The sequence below is a fragment of the Lycium barbarum genome, chromosome 1, assembly GCF_019175385.1.
Source record: "Lycium barbarum isolate Lr01 chromosome 1, ASM1917538v2, whole genome shotgun sequence".
Taxonomy (NCBI): Eukaryota; Viridiplantae; Streptophyta; class Magnoliopsida; order Solanales; family Solanaceae; genus Lycium; species Lycium barbarum.
In genome coordinates, this window is record NC_083337.1 from 139,652,843 (window position 1) to 139,674,341 (window position 21,499).

Here is a 21,499-nt window from a genome sequence, read left to right on the forward strand (position 1 = left end):
ACTTTGGCCGTATGTGGCCATATTTTTTCTTGCTATTGTGTTGTAGCCCTGTGAGGCATTGTTATTGTGGGCTGTTGTGACAGGATGGTAGCACCGTATTATAGGGGAAACTCTGGCGAAATTTCGATAGGATTCCCGCGAATTTAACATTCGAGGACGAATATTTTTAAAGGGGCAAAGAATGTTACACCTCTCGTTTTCATGGTAGGAAAAACTTACGGCTTTCTAGTCAAGTATGCCTTGAAAGGGAGATTTGTACCCGAGTATTGAGATGCTAAGTATTTTACCCCGTGTATGGAGGTACTAGCAAGTATTCCAGGTATATCACAGGATTAGATGTTGAACAGGTTGAACCGACGCAAGCTGAGCAGATTCAGGGAAATCTGCAGACACCAGACATTAACGACGAACCGTCGATCATGTCGACGGGCCGTCAATGTGCACCGTCGCTATGTTCTTAGAATTCTAATCTGCAGAAACTGATTGACGAGACACGTCGACGAGCCGTCGATCGCCACCATCAATATGGCTCTGCAACTTCTGATCTGCAGAAGAAGGTTGACATATCGATGTGACCGTCGAACCGACCGTCGAACCGCTAATCTGGAATCTTCCACCCTCAGCTATAAATACACGACCCTAGTCCACTATTTTCAGATTTCACTTTTCTCTCAGCCCTGAAAACTCTAGAATACTCTCCATGTCATATTATCACAAATCCAAGAGGGATTAAAGAATAATCATCATAAATTAGTAGAATCAAGGGTATGGATGCTTACTAGGGTTTGTGGAAGCCAAGATTTCCTTTGAAATTGAAGTTGGAGTTCCTTCAAGTGAAGAATCTTCATCCAAAGCTTATTCCTACATCATTAAAGGTAAGTTTTATGTTCAAGTCAAGTTATTAAAAGTATTGAGAGGTTAAAAGACTTAGATTACGAAAGGGAGGAAGATATGGAGTGCAAATATGAAAATAGTAATATTCTTGAATTATGACTTGATTTGAATTATAGTTCTTGACATGTTGATGATGTTAAAGAAGCATTATATGAGGATGAATGTGGTGTTGTGTTGTAGCTATGGTTAGGGATGACTTTTAAATAGAATTGTGAGAATTGAATGATGTATAGCTCGGTGAAGAACATTGATTACAATATTGTGGATGTTGTTGTTGATGGTTGGGAATTTTTACAGTTGGAGAAAGTGGTTGAAAGAATGGGGATATTGCCCAATTTTCGTTAGCTCTTAGCTGCTCTAGCTTAAGCTTAAATATGTCTTCAATTATCTAATCTTTGTACGAATTCCCTTGAAGGTAGAATCGCAAGCTTGAGAGGTACGCAATTAGACGATAGAGTTGAAGAGATATAAAGGTATGTGAGGCTAGTCCCTTCTTTTCCAAAGGCATGATTCCTATATATATGGTGGTTTCTTTCCGGTAATTTCCATGACCTTTCTTACATTCCAAAAGATGAAAGCTAAAGAGCATTAACAGTTTCCCACAAGATAGAGATGAGATATGTTCCATGATAATGATGTGATGTTATTATGATGCTAATGATCTTGACATGATTCCTTGATGCTATTCATTGTCGATACCCTCGCCTTATAATGCTAGTTCCTTCAAGGTGAGGCATGATGATCATGACTACTCCATAATGGAATCGGGGGTTCTCAACCTTACGTCACCCCGATAAAGTTGTAGCTTTTACTTGAGTTCTTAGGCATGTCCTATGATAAGCATGTAATGATGAGATTACACCGTGCCTAGTTGGCAGGACATGACACCGCTACGGTGGGCGGCTTATGATTACACTGTGCCTAGTTGGCCGGACATGACATCGCTACAGCGGGCGGCTTATGATTACACCGTGCCTATGTGGCCAGACATGACACCACTAGTGGGCGGCATGTGATAGTTACCCGGACGCGGATTAACGATGATGGTATATTTGATATGCATAGTATGTGTTTTCCTTTAAAAGCTAGCAGGTTATATCTTTGCCTCATGTTTCATTATGTCTTTTTATGCTAGTATTATTCATGCCTTACATACTCAGTACATTTTTCGTACTGACATCCTTTTCTTTTTGGACGCTGTGTTCATGCCCACAGGTAGACAAGGAGACGGTGCAGACCCGTAGCAGTTTATCAGCGGATTCACAGGAGCACTCAACTACTCCGGAGGTGCTACTTATGGTCATATTCTTTTGTGTATATTTGGGGTATAACGGGGTCCTATCCCGTCCTTATGTCTCAGTACTCTAGTAGAGGCTCGTAAATATGGATGCGTGGGTAATTGTTGTCTTATTGATACATCAGTGTATATTTTTGTATATCATTTTTGCAGCCGTGAGGGCTTATGTATATTTATGTGTTGCCTTGGAGATGGTGTATATTCGGGTTGTATATGATGATTAGCATGATGAGTGGTGCTCGGTAGTCAGCTCCGGGTACCTGTCATGGCCCCCTGGCCGGGTCATGACACTTTTGTCACAGTTTTTTTTTTTTTTTAAGGGTATTTTGGTTCAAACCCTCTTTTTTAGGGGTATTTTGGTTCTGGACTCTCTGTATGACTCGAACAAAAAATACTTACCTTCTCTAATACAATGTTTAAAACAAAATTGAACCTGAATGGAAGTATGCATGACACTGGGTGGTCTACTGCTCTGTATGTAGTTGCGTGGCCATGACGCAAGTGAATACCAAGTCTTCAATAGTTCCCACGTCGATGACATGGCAGTTCATTTGTCATTCCTAAGTTTGAAACTAGAAAGCATAAAAACCAACCCCAATTACAATCTGGCCCGCTATCAACTGCGAAATTGACCTTTTAAAATTATGATGCCATTTTTTTAATTAGTATATTTTCCAAGCATTTGCCCTTTAAGCCCTTAAAGCGTTCCTTTTAAACAGTCACTATTCTGATGTGGTGACAGCAAATTTTGACCTGTAAATAGCAGCTTCCTTTTGAAGTATGCCTCTGCATGTAAAAATGAAGGCCAAAAATAAAACATGTTTGTATTAAGGGCTCATTTGGCATTACGGGGATAAAATTCAGAATTGTTTTATATAACGAATAGTTGAAAACTTGAAATTTATGATATTGGTATAAGTAATTTCGTGATTTGTTATAATATTATTTTGGTACCATTTAAATATCAACTCATTGTGGGATAATAATTCTGGTATTATTTAATTTCCAATATAAAACAAGCAAAGCAACTGACAAAATGCCACTCTCCAGAGTTGTTCTCAAAGTATTTTAAGAAACTGGAAATAAAAGTTTATTTCAGTGTATCTAATGAAAAATCAAATCAGTATTTTATATGTACTTCATACTTTCTATTTTGAATTTAATATATTAAATATATATCAAAAACTTATATTTAACGAACAATTTCTTTATATTTAATTCTCATATTATAATCCCAATATTGGTATAACAATTACCTTTCAGAAGAAAGAAAAAAAAATTCTCTTTATATACATTAAATTTTTTATAGAAATTTTAAAGTTCAAAAAGAAAAAAAAATATAAAAAGTTTAACTCTTTTTTAACCAGATTAAAAACAATAAATATCATAAAACGATAAGACAGACCGAGCAGAGCATTTACCCATTTACTTTGTTCCTCCCTTCTTTGTATAGAGGCATTTACCACACCAAAAGATATACTATAACATGATATATCTGACCGTTTCAGTTAATTTTATTTTATACGTATCCTTTAAGAATACTAGTCCTACTAATAAACCCTACGCGTATAAATAGACTCCTCTGCCTCTTGAATAAACTCCAATTCCACCATCCCAATTTTAATTCAGAGCAGATTTATGTATTAGACAATGAGCAATATCCCAAAATCTCTAACAGACTCTTCCTTTAACCTTTTCAAACTTGCCATATCGGCTTCTGATCCTTGGCCTTTCTCTCTTGTTTACTTGTAACATCTTTCTATACTCTTTGTTTTCCAAACAAAAAAAGGGTTAATCTATAACCTTTCTTGTTTTCAATCGATTCTTGATTTGTATAGAGATATGGGGGGTCAGAACCATCATCTGAGTTTCCATTTTCATGTGCCTCTTCTTCACTTTCATCATCATCATCATCATCATGGACATGGAAAAAAGGAATTGAAAGATATACCAAAAGGGTGTCTAGCAATAACTGTAGGACAAGGTGAAGAACAACAAAGGTTTGTTATCCCTGTGATTTATATCAACCATCCATTGTTTATGCAGCTATTGAAGGAAGCAGAGGAAGAATATGGATTTGATCATAATGGACCTATTAATATTCCTTGTCATATTGAGGAATTTCGACATGTTCAAGAATTGATTGATAAGGAAACCACAACACATCAGCACAACCACGGCCACCATAGTTACAACCCTTGGTGCTTCAAAGCGTGATTTTTTTTTTTTACTTTTAATTTATTGTGAACTTGTGATGCTACTTTTTGACACGAATTTATTGTTTTGGTGCTTACCTTTTTCTGGTGTGTACAAAAGACGATGACGAAAATTGAATGATATTATTGTATTGAATTTTGTTGTTTATGATCTGAATATTGATATGTTAGTTAATGTGTGCATTTATCAGCTAGATTTTGAGATAAAGAGTAAATTGGAGTGAAAGGGAACAACTTAATTATCATCGTCAAGTTAGCTTTTTTTTTCATTTTTATGGGGTGATAATGGAGTCTAGAAAGATAAAGAACAAAGATGAAATTTAATTCTTCAATCTCCAACAATGAAATTTGTTCTGTTTCATTTAAATTGTGCAAATACTTTTTGTACGATTAGTGTATTAAATTTGCACGCTAGAAATATTGACTGTTTTGGTGAACATATAATTGTTTTAACTACAATGTTTCTTCAAAACAGAAGGGTTACATAGTCTGGGTGGTGGCTGGTGGCTGGAAATGAATTTTAATTTAGCAATGTTTCATTTAATTATGTAAGTATTTCAAATTTTCAACGCTACTTATTGTCATCAACTTTGTTCTTTTCTAATTGAGATGTGGACCTATTTGTCCTTTTTTGCTCCCTAAAATTTCTCAAAGTAGGCCTCGGCTTGTTCGTTAGCACTTATGGTCACAGACCATTATTTTATGTGTGCTTTCTTTGCTTTTTGGGGAAGGGAAGCGTTGGAGTAATTCCGGAATTGTCTCCTCATGAATAGGTCACAGGTTTAAATGGTTGTATCAGTTAACTTAACAAAATTACTTGATATAGTCATTTATCTTTTTTTCCGTCACTCAAATTAATATATTTATCTTACAAAACTATGGATGAAATGCCTCTTAAAAATTGGAGTGATTTGCAATTTGTATCCTTAATGTATGTGATTTTTTGTACTTAACATCATTCACAAAAGTGTAAATTATAAATTACTCCACTTTGAAGACTTGTCATTCATAGTTATTTTGAAATAAATGTATTAACGTGAGTGATCTTATTGGAACAAAGAAAAAAGATAAATAATTTTACTAGATAATTTCATTAAGTTGAATGATCATTTAATGAATTAACTCTTGTCATCTACACACATTACATTCTTTTTACGGTACAACCTTTTTCATTACCTGCTTACGAGATACTTCGTGCCCTCATTCCTTTTTGATTCTTTACTCTAGACACTCCACCATCCAATACTCTTGGATTCCTTTTCCCGGAGATGACGGTAGTGGTGGATTTAGAAATTTTAATTCATTACCAAATATTTACCAATATTTAATTTTTACGAGAACTATAACTGGACAACTGTTATATTGTTATTTAACTTTGAAGACACGGTTTCTGATGGAATTTGCATCAATTCTTTAGAAAGAATAATCTTGAAAGGTACATATAACTCCTTCCACACTATTTTTCTCCAAACGAATATTTCTTTTTCTTTTGTGTTGGAATTCAGATCACCGGTTTTAAAACTTAAGGGCGAAGAGATTGACCATCACGTACCATGAAGCATATGTGAACTAATAATAATCGAACTAATAATAGCTGCTTCGCTTAATTTCGAAGGTTGGTAAGATGATAATATAATAGCGCTAATCCAATGGTGTTTTCTGTATTTCATAATGTGAATGCGAAAACTAAGGATGGGTCCATGAGAAAATATTAAGGCAAGCAATCATTTTTTTTCGGTAAAAACCACATGAAAGAAATATCCTAAATAAATAGAAGTACTCTTTTTAGAGTGAAAGTAATTACTACCACGCAATTCTAAGCTAATTGGAGTTGGGTTAAAGTGAATGATTCTCAATATCATTAAAAAAAAAACATTTTGTATGGAACCATAATATTTTAATATTTCGCACTTAATAATTTTCAAAATTTATTGTTTTTAATCTTTTATTTATTAGATTTGTTTTAATTTCAAAATATTCTAAATCTTTTTGTATAACTTACTATATTCATGTGGTTTTAGGTTTACGTTTTCCTATGTTAATTTGCTAATTTGCAATTAACTTAGTACGTTCTGAAATAAAGAACTCGAACTCGAGTGTCTTAAATTTTATACAAGTAAATATGAGACGTTGATGAAAAAATTGTTTACACTTGCGATGCTAGATATTACTTAAAACTCAACGTGAGAGAAATTATTTAACATGGCGCTCCATTTAATTTTTAAGTCGGTTTACGTTTTCCTATGTTAATACCTTACATTAAATCATCTCAAACAACATTTTCTTATTTTACTCTAAATAGATTAATTGCACATCTTGATTGTGATATGTCATTTATGCTCTTATTGCTAATTTGCAATTAACTTAGTACGTTCTGAAATAAAGAACTCGAGTGTCTTAAATTTTATACAAGTAAATATGAGACGTTGATGAAAAAATTGTTTACACTTGCAATGCTAGATATTACTTAAAACTCAATGTGAGAGAAATTATTTAACATGGCGCTCCATTTAATTTTTAAGTCGGTTTACGTTTTCCTATGTTAATACCTTACATTAAATCATCTCAAACAACATTTTCTTATTTTACTCTAAATAGATTAATTGCACATCTTGATTGTGATATGTCATTTATGCTCTTATTGCTAATTTGCAATTAACTTAGTACGTTCTGAAATAAAGAACTCGAGTGTCTTAAATTTTATACAAGTAAATATGAGAAGTTGATGAAAAAATTGTTTACACTTACGATGCTAGATATTGCTTAAAACTCAATGTGAGAGAAATTATTTAACATGGCGCTCCATTTAATTTTTAAGTCTAGTAGTCGGTTGGCCGTTGGCAAACAAGTGTTTGACCTTAGAATTATGACTGTGACAAGTTTAACCTTATTGTGGAGTAGTCGTTACTCGTTACTTGTCTTGCCAAGTCTTCCCCTATGGTGTCGATGTCTTGAATAACTAATTATAATTTCCTGCTTCTACTAAGATTATTTTATTTTATTTTATTTTATTTTATTTGAATAATAGAACAGCTTAGCATGTTTAACTTTGCTTTAAGAACACGGTTATACGCGCTCTCTTGTTTTTTAAGAATTTGAATCAATTCTTCAAGAAGAATATACTCTCAAGAGTATTAAGATATCCTTCTCAATGTGTTATTAAAAGGATTTCTAATACTAGTATAGAATTTATAAATTCTGGTTACCGGCTTAAAACTTAAGGGGCTAAGACACAATTTCTTCAAGTAGTATGACTTAACAATTGATGAAATAAATAAAAATTATGAAAGATCATAGTGTATACTTCAATAAAGTCAAAATATACTATAAATAATTGTTTTTTCTACTTAAGTTTTTATGGGTAGTTACCGGATGAATAAAGTAATAGAAAGTAATGGATACTCGATAGAAATATTCGAGATGCAACACACCCATTATTAAAACTACTTTGAGGCCAAGAGAAAAAGACGGACCTACAATATAATGTATGGGTCACGTGATGAATTCAGTAATTTTGTTTAAATTTCATATATGTATAATAAGAAATTAACTAAATATTTTACGTTGAATCCAATTATTATTAAATACTTCTCCCGTCTCGAAATAAGTGTCACTTCAGTAAAAAAAAAAAAGTTATTCCAAATTAAGTGTGGATTAATTTAAGATAAAAATTGACATAGTATTTCAAACTACGTCCTTAGCATTAAAGAAGTAGTCTCATTTTTTCCCAACCGGTGTCCGGTACCCACATTGGAGCCCGATTAAGTAGTCCTCTTTTTCTCAAAAAACATCTACTAATAAATAGGAATAGTTTAGTAAACTCCACATCACATTTATTAAGTTTTTAATCGGTGTGATTTTTGCTAAAGTAACTCTTATTTTGGGACAAAAGTAATATTAACTTAGAGACCACTACAAGAACTCATAAATTTGAGAGTTTGAATCCAGCACGGCAAGAGATTGACCATAAAGGCAGAATGCTTTGCGTACTAATCCAACTAATGATTGTTTCTTTGCTTAATAATATTGACACCTGAAGTGTGTTATAAATTTGCACGCTAGAAATATTGACACGAAAACAGTCAATATTTGTAGCGTCTTAAGAAACCGTTAATATTTTTCTGAGGACGATATTGAGGACTTATACTCTGATGATGATTAAGAATGTTGTGATTTTAGTTTTAAGTTTAATTTATGATTATGCTGTTATTTTGAAGAATATTAATATGTTAAGTATTTTCATCTACTCAAGGTTATGAATGATGCGATTTAATTAAGTTTTTTTTTTGTATGAATGCTGCCATTTTGACTAACTTTTGATTAATTATTAATGAACAAGTTTAAATATTCGTAAAGAACTTCAAACTAATGTCACTGAGCCTTCAAACGAAAATGGCGTTCGAGCACTTTTCAACCACTAAAACGGCCATCCAAACTTTTGTGTATCCTTGATGTATTGATCCTACCTTATTAATCGCACAAAAATAAGTAGGGCTCTATATAAAATATTGAAGTTTCGGGGTCCCGAAGCATGATTAATCTATGGTCAAAGTACGTTAAAAAGTGTAATGGAAGAAGGGTTAACAAAAAGGGCCGAAAAAAAAAGGAGGGACACTATAGCGCAGTAAATTACTGCGCTAAAGGCATTTTGGTAATTTTTTTTTTTTTGTTGTTGAGGTATTTTGGTTCAAAATGTTTTTTTGGGGCATTTTAGTTCCGGACTCGAGCACAAATACCATTAAACCCATGTGAGGAAATCTGGCAAATTATTCGTTCTTGGTGACTTAATGAATTTGACACAACCTGGGAGGCGGCACTAGATTTCTCTAGGCACTGCATAAAGTTGAATTGTAACCAACTACTACTGAATTCAAGTTGGACGTTTTCCTTGAAAATTAGGGCTCTTACGAAAAAGTGAATTTACTTTTTAGACGCTCCATCATAATCCCTCTGCTTTTGAAAATAAGGTTTTAACTCCATTTATTAAAAAAAATCATTTAATAACTTTAATCATAAAAGTTTCTCTTTGCGGTCCACAATAATTGATTTTTTTACCTTTAAATTTGGTCTAAAATTAATGGTAACTTAAGAAAAATAAGAACATATTAATTTTTTCCTTCAAATTTGCCCTTATTAAATAAACGATCCGAACAAATTTCTAATGTCTTTTAATACTTCTATACATTTTTCTATGAGTAGACTAGGGTAATTAATGTTATTGGAATGTTTTTTTTTTCAAGGAATGTGCCAAAATTTTAAAAATTACTTAGTATTATAGATCGGAGGAAGTGCTCCTCCATTTCATAATAAGTGGTGTTTTTATTTTTTCATTTTATTTCAAAATAAGTGGTGTACTTTTACACAATCAAGAAGGCACTAATTTTGTTCCTCCAATTTTAGCCTTATTTAATTACAAAAATTACATAACCAAAAAGCTAGTAAAGAGTTACTTCTTTTAGCCGCTTGGCAAAATTGTTAAGGGACCTTGTTCTTCTAAGCTATATGCTTCACAAGTATTGTGAATTTGTTTTTTTTTTTTTTTTTTTTTTTTTTTTTTTTGGGTGTTTTTAGGCATACGAGTTGTGTTGAGTTGATTCAACTGAATGGCATAAATGTGAATGCAAGTCGCCAATTGGACCAAACAGTTGAATTACTTGTGCTCGATGCAACAATCACGACAACATGTTTTTGTTTTCATTTTTGTTTTTCCAAGAGCGGTTTATCCATAAAAGAAAAAAGTGGCATCCTATCACATTCAATTCCAGAACATTTGGACACCTTCTTTACGTTTCTCCTAATTTCTTGTATGTTTGGTTTACTCTCTCTTTTCTAATATTCGGCCCTTAAATAATTCAATCACATGATTAACAAGAAAAAAAGAGAGGAATAATTAAGAATTTGGGTACTGTTAAGAGATTGTCATGTCAAGCAAGCTGAATTCTATTTTTACCATTCAATGGACCCAAATTTTATCTAAAGTCAGAACTTGACGAAACAAGCTCCACAGTTCACAATCTCAAACCTCAAGAATCTAATACTCCACAAATTTCACTTTATTTGGCATGGTTTAGAGTATGATTAGTAAAGTACTTACTTAATTTTTTATGTGAATACAGACATAAATTCTACAAATATTTTAAAATAAAATTTGTATATTTAAAAATTACATTATAAAAAATATTATAAGTCAAAATAATTAATAATTTAAAATATTAAAAAATAATATGATAAAGAAAAAATTATTTACTTCTCAAAATAATAAATGTTTCAAACAAACTAGAACAAAAGGAATAGAGAAAAAGCACACCACTATTTGTTACGTAATTAACTAGAGGCAAGTTTAGGAATCTTATGCTAAGTGGTTGGAACTATCGACAGCTCCTTAGTCCTAATTCCTCTAAATTCTAATGATGCTGTATGCACTAAAATGATGATGAGTAAGAGCACACCACTTTTTCCTTGACTAACAAATTGCGAACCAGTATCAACTATAGTGCATCTCATCATTTTGGTAAAATCGTGCTACTACTGCTATTAGTAGTTGACCCAATATATGAAAAATTAAAAATAGTGTCGTTTTTTTAAGTGGCCACTAGCCACCTCTATAGTATGCAACAAGTCCCTCCGTTTATTTATGTAATGGTATTTAATTCGGTATAATATTTAAGAATATCTTTTTTTAAAATTATGATTTTATATAAAAAAAAACTGACTGTAAAAGTATGTCATTACAATTAAAATTGGAAGTATAAAAGTATCATATTTTCAAATATATAGATATTACATCATTCTTTTAAGAACAAGTTAATAAGAAAAGATGGAAGCAGATTTTATTTTTTTTTGTTTGGTTTTCCATCCGGTATCCGGGACCCGACTAATCCGGATTCGTGCCAGGTAGTCCCACTTTGGCGGGCAAAGCACTCCCTAACAATGGTGACTCCGTATCCAAGAGGGCTCGAACTCGAGACCTTGATTAAGGATGAAGTAGTACCGGCCACTACAACAAATGGTGGAAGCAAATTATGTTGAGATAGAGAAACCCTAGCAAGCCTTTTCGTCTGCAAATCACAAATGATTGAGTCTTTTCAATCAATTAATCACAGAAGAAGAAGAAGAAGAAGAAGAAGAAGAAGAAGAAGAAGAAGAAGAAGAAGAAGCAGAAGAAGAAGAAGGAGGAGGAGGAGGAGGAGGAGGAGGAGGGAAAGTTAGCAAATAGTAGTTGTTCTCTAAAGATACAGAGGAAGAAAACAAATAAGGCTAGTCTTTTCAATCCAATTATTGTTTGCAATGCGGCCCGAAAGCTTAATAAGAAAAGATGGAAGCAGGTTATGTTTTTTTTGCAAATTATGTTGAGATAGAGAAACCCTAGCAAGCCTTTTCGTCTGCAAATCACAAAAGATTGAGTCTTTTCAATCAATTAATCACAACAGAGAAGAAGAAGAAGAAGAGGAAGAAGAAGAAGAAGAAGAAGAAGAAGAAGAAGAAGAAGAAGAAGAAGAAGAAGAAGGAGAAGGAGGAAGGAAAGTTAGCAAATAGTAGTTGTGCTCTAAAGATACAGAGGAAGAAAACAAATAAGGCTAGTCTTTTCAATCCAATTATTGTTTGCAATGCGGCCCGAAATCTTAATAAGAAAAGATGGAAGCAGATTATGTTTTTTTTTTGTTTGGTTTTCCATCCGGTATCCGGGACCCGACTAATCCGGATTCGTGCCAGGTATTGAGATAAAGAAACCCTAGCAAGCCTTTTCGTCTGCAAATCATAAAAGATTGAGTCTTTTCAATCAATTAATCACAAAAGATGATGAAGAAGAAGAAGAAGAAGAAGAAGAAGAAGAAGAAGAAGAAGAAGAAGAAGAAGAAGAAGAAGAAGAAGAAGAAGGAGAAGAAGGAGGAGAAGAAGGAGGAGAAGAAGGAGGAGGAGAAGGAGAAGAAGAAGGAGAAGAAGAAGGAGAAGAAGAAGAAGGAGAAGAAGGAGAAGAATGAGAAGAAGAATGAGGGAAAGTTAGCAAATAGTAGTTGTGCTCTAAAGATACAGAGGAAGAAAACAAATAAGGCTAGTCTTTTCAATCCAATTATTGTTTGCAATGCGGCCCGAAAGCTTAATCAGATCTCCCAAGGCAAGTGCGTTGTGGAGCCATCAAATGATAACACAGACCAGGTGGACGTTGATCGGAGGGCCACGACAATTCACTTCAATGAGGAAATATGTCACGACCCGACTCGGGGCCGCGACGAGCACCCGGTGCTAGCTCACCCGGGCACCCTCTTAGCTTACTCTTATGCTTACATCTAGGTGAGCCACATAATTATACATGCATTTCCATTCATTCGTCAACTAGTCCCAATTGGACAACGGTACATTTATATCACCATAGGCATCTATGCCACATCAATGTACGTGGCCAACGTGGCCGACAAAATGATATACAAAACATAGGCCGACGAGGCCGGACATGTCTAACCATATACACATGACTACGAGCCTCTAGGAAGATTATAACACATCACATGAGCGGGACAGGACCCCACTATGCCCATAATTATATACACAAAAGAATAGGTACCCAAAAGCTATGACTCCGAAGGAAATGGAGCTCCGCTATGTAATCTCTGAATAAGCAGCTATGGATCAAGTCTGTCTCCCTGTGCACCTGCGGGCATGACGCAGCGTCCACAAACAAAAGGACTTCAGTACGAAGAATGTACTGAGTATGTAAAGCATGATCAACATCAATGTAGAAGCATCATAGACAATATATGAAGTGGCATAGGAGGGAAGACAATAATATCATCATCATGGCACTTACCTGCCTTTCATAGGAACTTTCCATTTCTCATGCGTATTTCATAATAGGGCTCGTATTCGTATACATAGTCTTTTCACATTCATATTCATATTATATACATAGCCATACACTTATATACATACATAGCGTACCCGACCATAAGGTTCGGTGTTTCATACGTACTTGGCCAACCAATGCTCAATGTTATTTCTACCTGGCCCTACCATGGCTTTAGGGTTATCCGTACCATCTGCAGACGTGCGCGCGCGTTTCTTAATCTTATACATACTTCATACATATTCATATACATATATTCTACCCGGCGTTATAAGCTCGGGGTTCATTATAGCCCTTCATAGGCACATATAGGTATAATAACCCGTAGGCACCTTTAGCATCATTATTGATATCATTATCATTACTATCATCATCATTATCGTTACTTCTATATCATAGACTTACTCGTCATATGAGGGGCGTAGTACAATCGTAGTACATGTTAAGGATCGTGAGCTTATGAGCTCGGAGTGTCAATCGTTTGAATACAACATACTCATAGAGAGGAATTAGAAATTTGGCCAAGAACCATGCCTTATGAAAGAAGGGTTAGCCTTACATACATTTCCGTCGCACTATTCTACACTTGCGCGTACTCCTCCGATGCTCACGTTTCTACCTTTATTAAAGTCATACTATCGTTAGGATCGATAACTAACACACATGGCCAAAGCTAGAGAAAATCGGACAACATCTCCTTTATTTATACAACATTTGTCCATATCGTAATTCAATCTCCCAAACGTCAACAATACATTCATAATATCATATCAATGGCCATTAATCATCCATATTATCCACATTATGAAGGTTTCTCAATTTACTTTCATTTGTCCATGTTCATGGTCACAACACCCAACTTCGTCCATTCATATACAATGTCTATTTCATGGTCTTAACGTCATCTATAACACATTCATATCACAACACAACAACAATCATGATTCAATTCAAACTATGTCTCAAAAATGTCACTATTCATCATTCATAACCCATTTTGCTATTCTCTCCTAATGACCAAGCATTTTAACTCTCAAACACTTTAAACAACATATAAATATCATGAATCTTACCTTAGATGTTGTAGGAACAAGCCTTAGTTGATAATATTCCACTTTGAGCAAAACCCTAGTTTTTCTCTATTTGGATTTCTTGACTTTAGATGATCCTTGATGGGTTCTTACTCTTGATTCACTTATTTAATGTTGTTGATGGCTTATAACCCTTGAAAACTTGTATAATAAATGTAGAGAGATGTTTTAGAGAGAGGGAGGAAATGTTGAAATGACTTCATGAACTTGGTCCTTTATTTAATAACATTCCACTGATCTGTCGGGTTCCACTATACGGTCCATTATACGGTCCGTATAATGGTTATACGGTCCATATAATAGACCGTGAAATGGGTATGCCTGCACCCCTTCACTGTGACCATTTGACGGTTCGTTATACGGTCCGTATAAATTTATACGGTCCGTATAACTGACCGTAAAATTCCACCAGCAACCAACCTCCACTGTGATGGTTTTACGGTCCATTATACGGTCCGTAAAACATTATACGTGTTACATCCCGTATTTTTGAACGTCGGATTAACTGTAAGTTGAGGTGGGGCCCACACGTCAAGATTTTTTTTGGGACATGTGACAAATTATATGAATCACATATGTGAAGTTAAACACAACTCAAGAAGGACCCTTGGGCCAAATCAAAGTGGAAGTCCTCCAAACGAATATTTTTAAGAAAACGTTTTCGGGTGACCTGACTTTGGGGGGGCAAAAACTGTATTATAAGTTTGGAATTTGGAAAAATACCATTAAATAGAAGTTGTAGATAATTGAATTAGCTTTCCATCCATAGGTCGTGGGTTCCAAGGTGACGTCGGTACAAGGAGATATGGATGTTTTAAGGTCGAAAGGTCAGTGGGCTAGGCCCAACTCGGGACCAACCGAGTTGGCCCAAAAAAACGAAAAGAAAACTTTAGGCCCAAGGTGAGAGGGTGGCCGGCCATACCTGGTCCAAGCCCACCAAATTGATTAATTTCCATGTGCCAAATTCATATAAGGGGCCATATATGCATTATTTATTCATTAGAAACTTCAAGAACCAAGAACAAAACACAAAGAAGAGCAAAATAAGGCCATTTCGGGTTTGGCCATAGGAAAATCACCCCTCAAAATCTTGCCTCTAAAATTATTTTCTTGTTGAATTCCTACTAAATTAAGTGTCCTTTACAACTTGGTGTAGTTGTTTTGGAAGAAGGAGCACTTATTTCTTCAAGTTGACAACTTGTTCAATTGAAGAAATTTGTAGAAAAAGGTAAGAATCAATTCCTTTTTCTTATGTTATGAAGGTTTGTTTATGTTGTAGTATGTAGAAATGAGTGGAAATTATGGAAATATGGAAGTTTGCAAAGTGGGTATGTATGTGTGTAGAAGGATGAACCAATTTTATTTGTTATGTTAATTGTGTTGTTGAAGCCTTGTAATGGAAATGGAAGGAAATGGTTCAAGTTGGTATGGAAAATTGTTGAAAATGGTTATAAATGTGAATTATTATGTTAGTTGGTGGATTTGGAGGGATGTAAGTCCATAATAGCATGAAAGATTGGTTGTTAAGTTGTTATGGGAAGTTTTGTGATTTTATGGTAGGTTCATGTAATTGTGAAAATGAAGTTGTTAAGATGTAAATTATGATTATGGTTGATGAAATTGGAAGATGGAAATATGTTATGAATATGTAGATTGAAGATTAGAAGTTTTGGATGGATTATGGTTTTGGTGGAAAGTTTGTATATTTTGTATATCTTGTGAATATTTTGAAGAAATGATATGAAATGCTTCCGAATTATATTGTAATGATCTTGATTAGTAATGAATGTAAAAACATTGAGATTGGTTGGGAAATGTGAAGTTGGAATGAAAGTTATTGCACTATGTTGGAAAGAGGACTAGTTATGCTATGTTGTGTTGTGTAGTGATTGTTGTTGTTGTTGGTGTTGTTGTTGGGTTGTTGTTGAATTATTTTGGCCGAGTTAAATTCTCGGGGATGCTATATGTATAGGGGAGATGCTGCCCAAATTTCCTTAGACAAGTATGAATTAAGATTGAATTCTTAAAGGCTTGAAGTTGATATTTGGTAATTGTGACCAATTGTAGATTTTGAAGGAAACGGGAATTGAATTTGGAAAGGCGTAAAGAGCATACAATGTATGTAAAGCTATCCCGATTCTTCTTTTGGCATGTCCTAGAAGTACTAGGATCGGATTCACGCATCGGAGAATATTCTGCTCATCGGAATCCGCGTCTGAAATTGTCACATTTTCGTTCAATAGAATTGAACCCTTTTTGTATGCTTTCTTGAAAATTATGCAAACCTTCCCCAAACTATTTGAAAGGTTATAGAATGTCCGTAGAACCTTCGTAGGTGACCCCATAAGCTTAAAATGCGTAATTTGAGCCCACCGCCTTGCTTGTCCCGAGGTGGGCCCACTATTCCCGGTTTTACCCTTATTGTACTTAAGGCTTGTTTTCGAGCAGTTTTTGAAAGAAATGTTCTGACTACTCTTTTAACTACTAAACAAAAACTGTTTTAAATATTTCATCAAGTCTTATAAATTGTTTTGGCACTCGGAACGATTTCAGAAATATTATGCTTCTGTAATTCATTATGACATCCAAAACTCACTTATTATGATCCCGTCTAACTTCATTGGATTGGTTTGTCATTGGTATGCCTCATCGAGTCTCTGAAAATACTTATGATAATTTAATTGCATTTAGTCTCTCACTACTCCACTCGTGGATGCCCCAATGTTTCCCACACTAAGCCCGGGCCAGGATATGTTCTCAAGCGACTTCCACTGCATTGTTCGCCGTGCCTCGATGTGAGGGGGCAGGTATATATGTACATGGGTTGTGGAGTATGCTGTGTCATGTACACACATTCTGATATGATATGATCTGATATGGCCATCTGATATGATATGTTATGTTACGGGGTTATCCCCTATTCTGCTCCTTATGTGTTGTGGCACCAGCGTCGGGGGGGTGACCACGTTCTGTTTGCCGAGTCCCTTAGCAGGGGTCGGATATGATATGGTATATGTTTCTGTACACACTCCTCATGTTTTGAAAATATGCATTTGATACTTCGGATGTTACACTCACTCCTCTGTAAGTTCTGTTTCGGTTATGATCTTGTTCCGTAATGGGACCAGGTACGACATATGTTTTCAGCGAATACTATTTATGCTATATGATCAGCATTTTGCTAATCTGGATATTCAGTTCATTTTCTGTATCTTCTGCTTCGATTATGACTTTGTTTACTACGTTCCGTGCTTTACATACTCAGTACATATTTCGTACTGACCCCCTTCCTTCGGGGGCTGCGTTTTCATGCCGCGCAGGTACAGACGACAGATTTGCTGACCGCCTGCCTAGGATATCTATTCTGCTATTTTGGGAGTGCTCTTTTGTCCAGAGCCTATATGTTGGTACAGTCTGCTGCTATTGTATATATGTATGCTATTCAGGGGTATGACGAGGCCCTGTCCCGTCTTATGATTCTGTTATGTGCTGTAGAGGTCTGTAGACATACTTGTGTGGGTTCTGTATAAGTTTTGGGATGATATGATCTGTGACAGCCTTATCGGCTTCCGTGTACTATGTCGGGTCATTTATGATAATTACTAACGCCAACTGACTTTTACATTTAAAAATATTCTGCTAATATACTGGTTTGGGTTATGGGGTACGTCTGGGTGTCTAACACGGACACTGGTCGCGGCCTACGGAGCTGGGTCGTGACAATACGATCCGTATAATGAGCCGTAAAACTCATCGAACTGAACTTATTCTCATTACTTCGTTTGATCTCCGATCCTTACGGAACCTTCTTAACACTTGTTCAACACTTCAATACCAATCTAAGGGACGTTATAACTCTTCTCCAAGACATCACTAAGTCCTGGCTAACTCGTTGCTCGTAATCCCTTTCCGATATTCGTTCACTTGCGTACCAACGGAAAATTTCCGAGGTGTAACAAAATAATTATGGAGATGTTCAGCAGGTTACCGGTGCAGTCTCTACTTCGATTCAAATGTATTTCGAAATTTGGGGAGGCATTAATCTCTTTTCCTTACTTTAAGATGAAGCATCTCAATTTTGCTAAGAATGACCAAGATTCCCAAAAGCTTCTTATTAACCAAATCTGCCCTAAGTATGGAATATTTTCCGTATATTGTTGTCCTTTGTCGTCTCTTCAACTGGTTGAGGATGTGCAAAAACTTGATTTCCCTTTAAACCCTAAACCAAATCGATTCGCAACCATTGTTATTACGATGGCTTGGTTGTTATCGAGGTTCCTGATAATTTGGATGGTTATCGCCGCACTCTTTTGTTGTGGAACTCCTCCACAAGAGAATCAATAGTACTTCCCGCTCTAGAATTTCCACCGGATGTAGTTTCTCGTTTTGGATTGGGTTATGACTCAACCCGTGGTGAGTATAAGATCCTTCATATGTGCCAGCACTTACATAGATCCATACCTAGTGAAATTCTCGCGTTGAAAATTGGTTCCTTGAGAAGAATTGATAAACATCCTCGTGCCTTTTTCAATGATAAACATCCTCGTGCCTTTTTCAATGTGTTGTTTGCTATGCAATTTTTGACATTTATACATGCGGCATTTCATTGGATCAATTTTTCAAGAAAATAGTATTTTGTGTTGGTTTCATTTAGTATTTCAAATGAAGTGTACAGAGAGATATCCTTGCCAGAGGAAATGTTAAGCTTGAGGGGCCACACCCGTATTGGCATTTTAGTGTTGGAAGGAATGCTTTGTATTCATTCTAATATTCATCATCAGGGAAAGTATACTTCTAAGTTGTGGGTATTGAAAGAGTATGATGACAAGGAATCTTGGATTCCTTTGTTTGCTATAGAATATCCTTCGATTTTTAATGCCCTACCGAAATATAAGTTTACGAATGGTGAAGTTCAATTCCTTTGCGAATTTATCTATTGCTCACCAGTTTTTAAGTTTCAAAAAAAAAAATTAATAAGAAAGAAGTATCACGTAAGATTTGAACCTAGGTGTTTGAGCTGAGCTGAATTCAAGTTTTGATGATTAACAAACATTGTAAAAGAACTAGGTCCTTAGCATATCTCTTTCAGGAACTAGTTATGTTGACAACTAGGTTGCTAGTACGCATACATCGAAGAACCAAGTCTTTAGCAAACAACCGGAGACGATTGATGATCAGAAGCTACGAATCAAATTCAAGTGCAAGAAGGATTCCTTAAAGAGTTGGGTTTATGAGACAAACACGTGGATCAAGGAATACGAGTTCAACATGAAAATATTGCTACACTTGCATATATGTAAAGAGATATGAAAATAGGAGAAAACGTGTGGAGGTCGAAACAAATAAGAAAATCAAGTCCACATAGGATTGGATTCCTTAACAAAATACCTTCGGAATTTGGAACTCGAAGTCAAGGAGATTTCGGTCTATCCTACTCCTATGTAAAACATCACATTGATGCTATTGCCTCTCATGCTATTCACACCGATTGAGATATATTCTTTGCAAATAGTACATTGTGAGGAGAGCTTTGTAAGAGTCAAACTTGCAATGAAGGGAACTTGTGCCAGAGAGGAAGTTTTTATAGTTCTTGAGTTGTTAGTTTGATTCTTTTATACAAGAATAATAACCTATTTACTTTACTAGAAGTTTTGTAAACGGATGTTGTTGATCAAGTTGTATATTGGATTGTAACCTTAAAATTGCTCGAGCTTTAGTGAAGTTTTGAGGTAGCTACTCTACTAAAGGTAGGTCGTGGTTTTTCACTCCCTTGAGCAAAGAGTTTTTCACGGTAAATTTGTTATAATTTACATTTTGCAATTTTACTTCTTGTTAGGTAATTGAAAAATCTAGTTCTTCAGTACTTTAGGTGGTAGCTAAAATAACACTAAAGAGAGGAAAGGAAGTATACCAGACGGAAGATAATGTTGTCTACTTTCATTGTTACTAGTGCTAGACCAGGGCTAGGATAGTGAAACTTTATTTAATTTGATTCATTTGAAGGGGCAACTCAGTGCACTAAGCTCCCGTTATATGTGAGGTTTGGGAAAAGACCGGATCACAAGAGTCTATTGTACGTAATCTTATCCTGCATTTCTGCAAGAGCCAAAAGGCTAATTCATTTGAAGAATAACCTGAAAACCGACAATGAGACTCGACAACTTGTAAGAAGCATTCTTTCTGTTGCGTAAGATGGTGAGATTAATTAACACATAATCATATACAAAAACAAAAAAAAGAAAAGAATATATGGATTTAACAAGAACAGTTAACCTACTTTCTTATGACAAAAGCAGATAAGACTTTTCACTATAAAAAAGAACAGTACAAGAGATCCTTAATTACTATGTCCTTTATAAATTCCAAGTGGTTTTCTCTCCTGCATGGTTAATGGGGCCTAAATAATACAAGAGAAACTGCACTTAGAATATGCACCTCCACCGTCAGAAGCAAATTCAAAAAATTTAGTTTATGAGTAATGAATTAATTATTTTTATTTGCCGAATTCTAAATAGGTTATTACTGTAGTACATATTGAACTAATTTTTAACACAACTCGCACAGAGAACTTCTGAGACTATCGTTGTTTGGGTGCTATATGATGGTGAAATAGGTGCACCTTACAACCATATAAGTGTTGAAGCTAAATTCGTTAAAAATTCGTTTAATGTACAGATAAGTACAGTGCTAACTTTGTTAATCTTTTTTCAACTATATGTTATACGAAAATTATTAATCTGATTAATTAACATTCATAAAGTGTATGGCCTATATATAAAAAGGGAAACACTCCTTACCGATGATTTTTTTTCATACTAAATCTTATCCATCTCAGCCCAGCTCTCGGTGATGGTTTAACTTTGCTTTGAAAGTAGATTTTGAAAGAATTTTTATATTCTTTGTAAAGGATTAATCTTGGAGGGTCTTTAAAGAGATATCTTTTGACTTAGATCACCGGATAAAAAAGAGATTGAACATCTACGTATCCAGATCCAGCTAATGATTTCTCCTAATTAGCATTATGTTGAAGACTCATCAGTGTTGGGAAGAAACAAGCAATAAATAAATTGCACGACGAGGTAACAGCGGAAGAAATACCCAAGTCGAAACTTCCCACACTATTTGAATCAAGAGAAGACAATAAACACTAGCACAAATA

The 21,499-nt window shown here is 35.0% G+C and overlaps 1 pseudogene; it reads left to right on the plus strand.

Annotated features, from left to right (window-relative positions):
• Positions 1 to 4,033: 4,033 nt before the first annotated feature.
• On the plus strand, positions 4,034 to 19,947 carry LOC132615024 (F-box protein CPR1-like; annotated as a pseudogene).
• Positions 19,948 to 21,499: the final 1,552 nt, after the last annotated feature.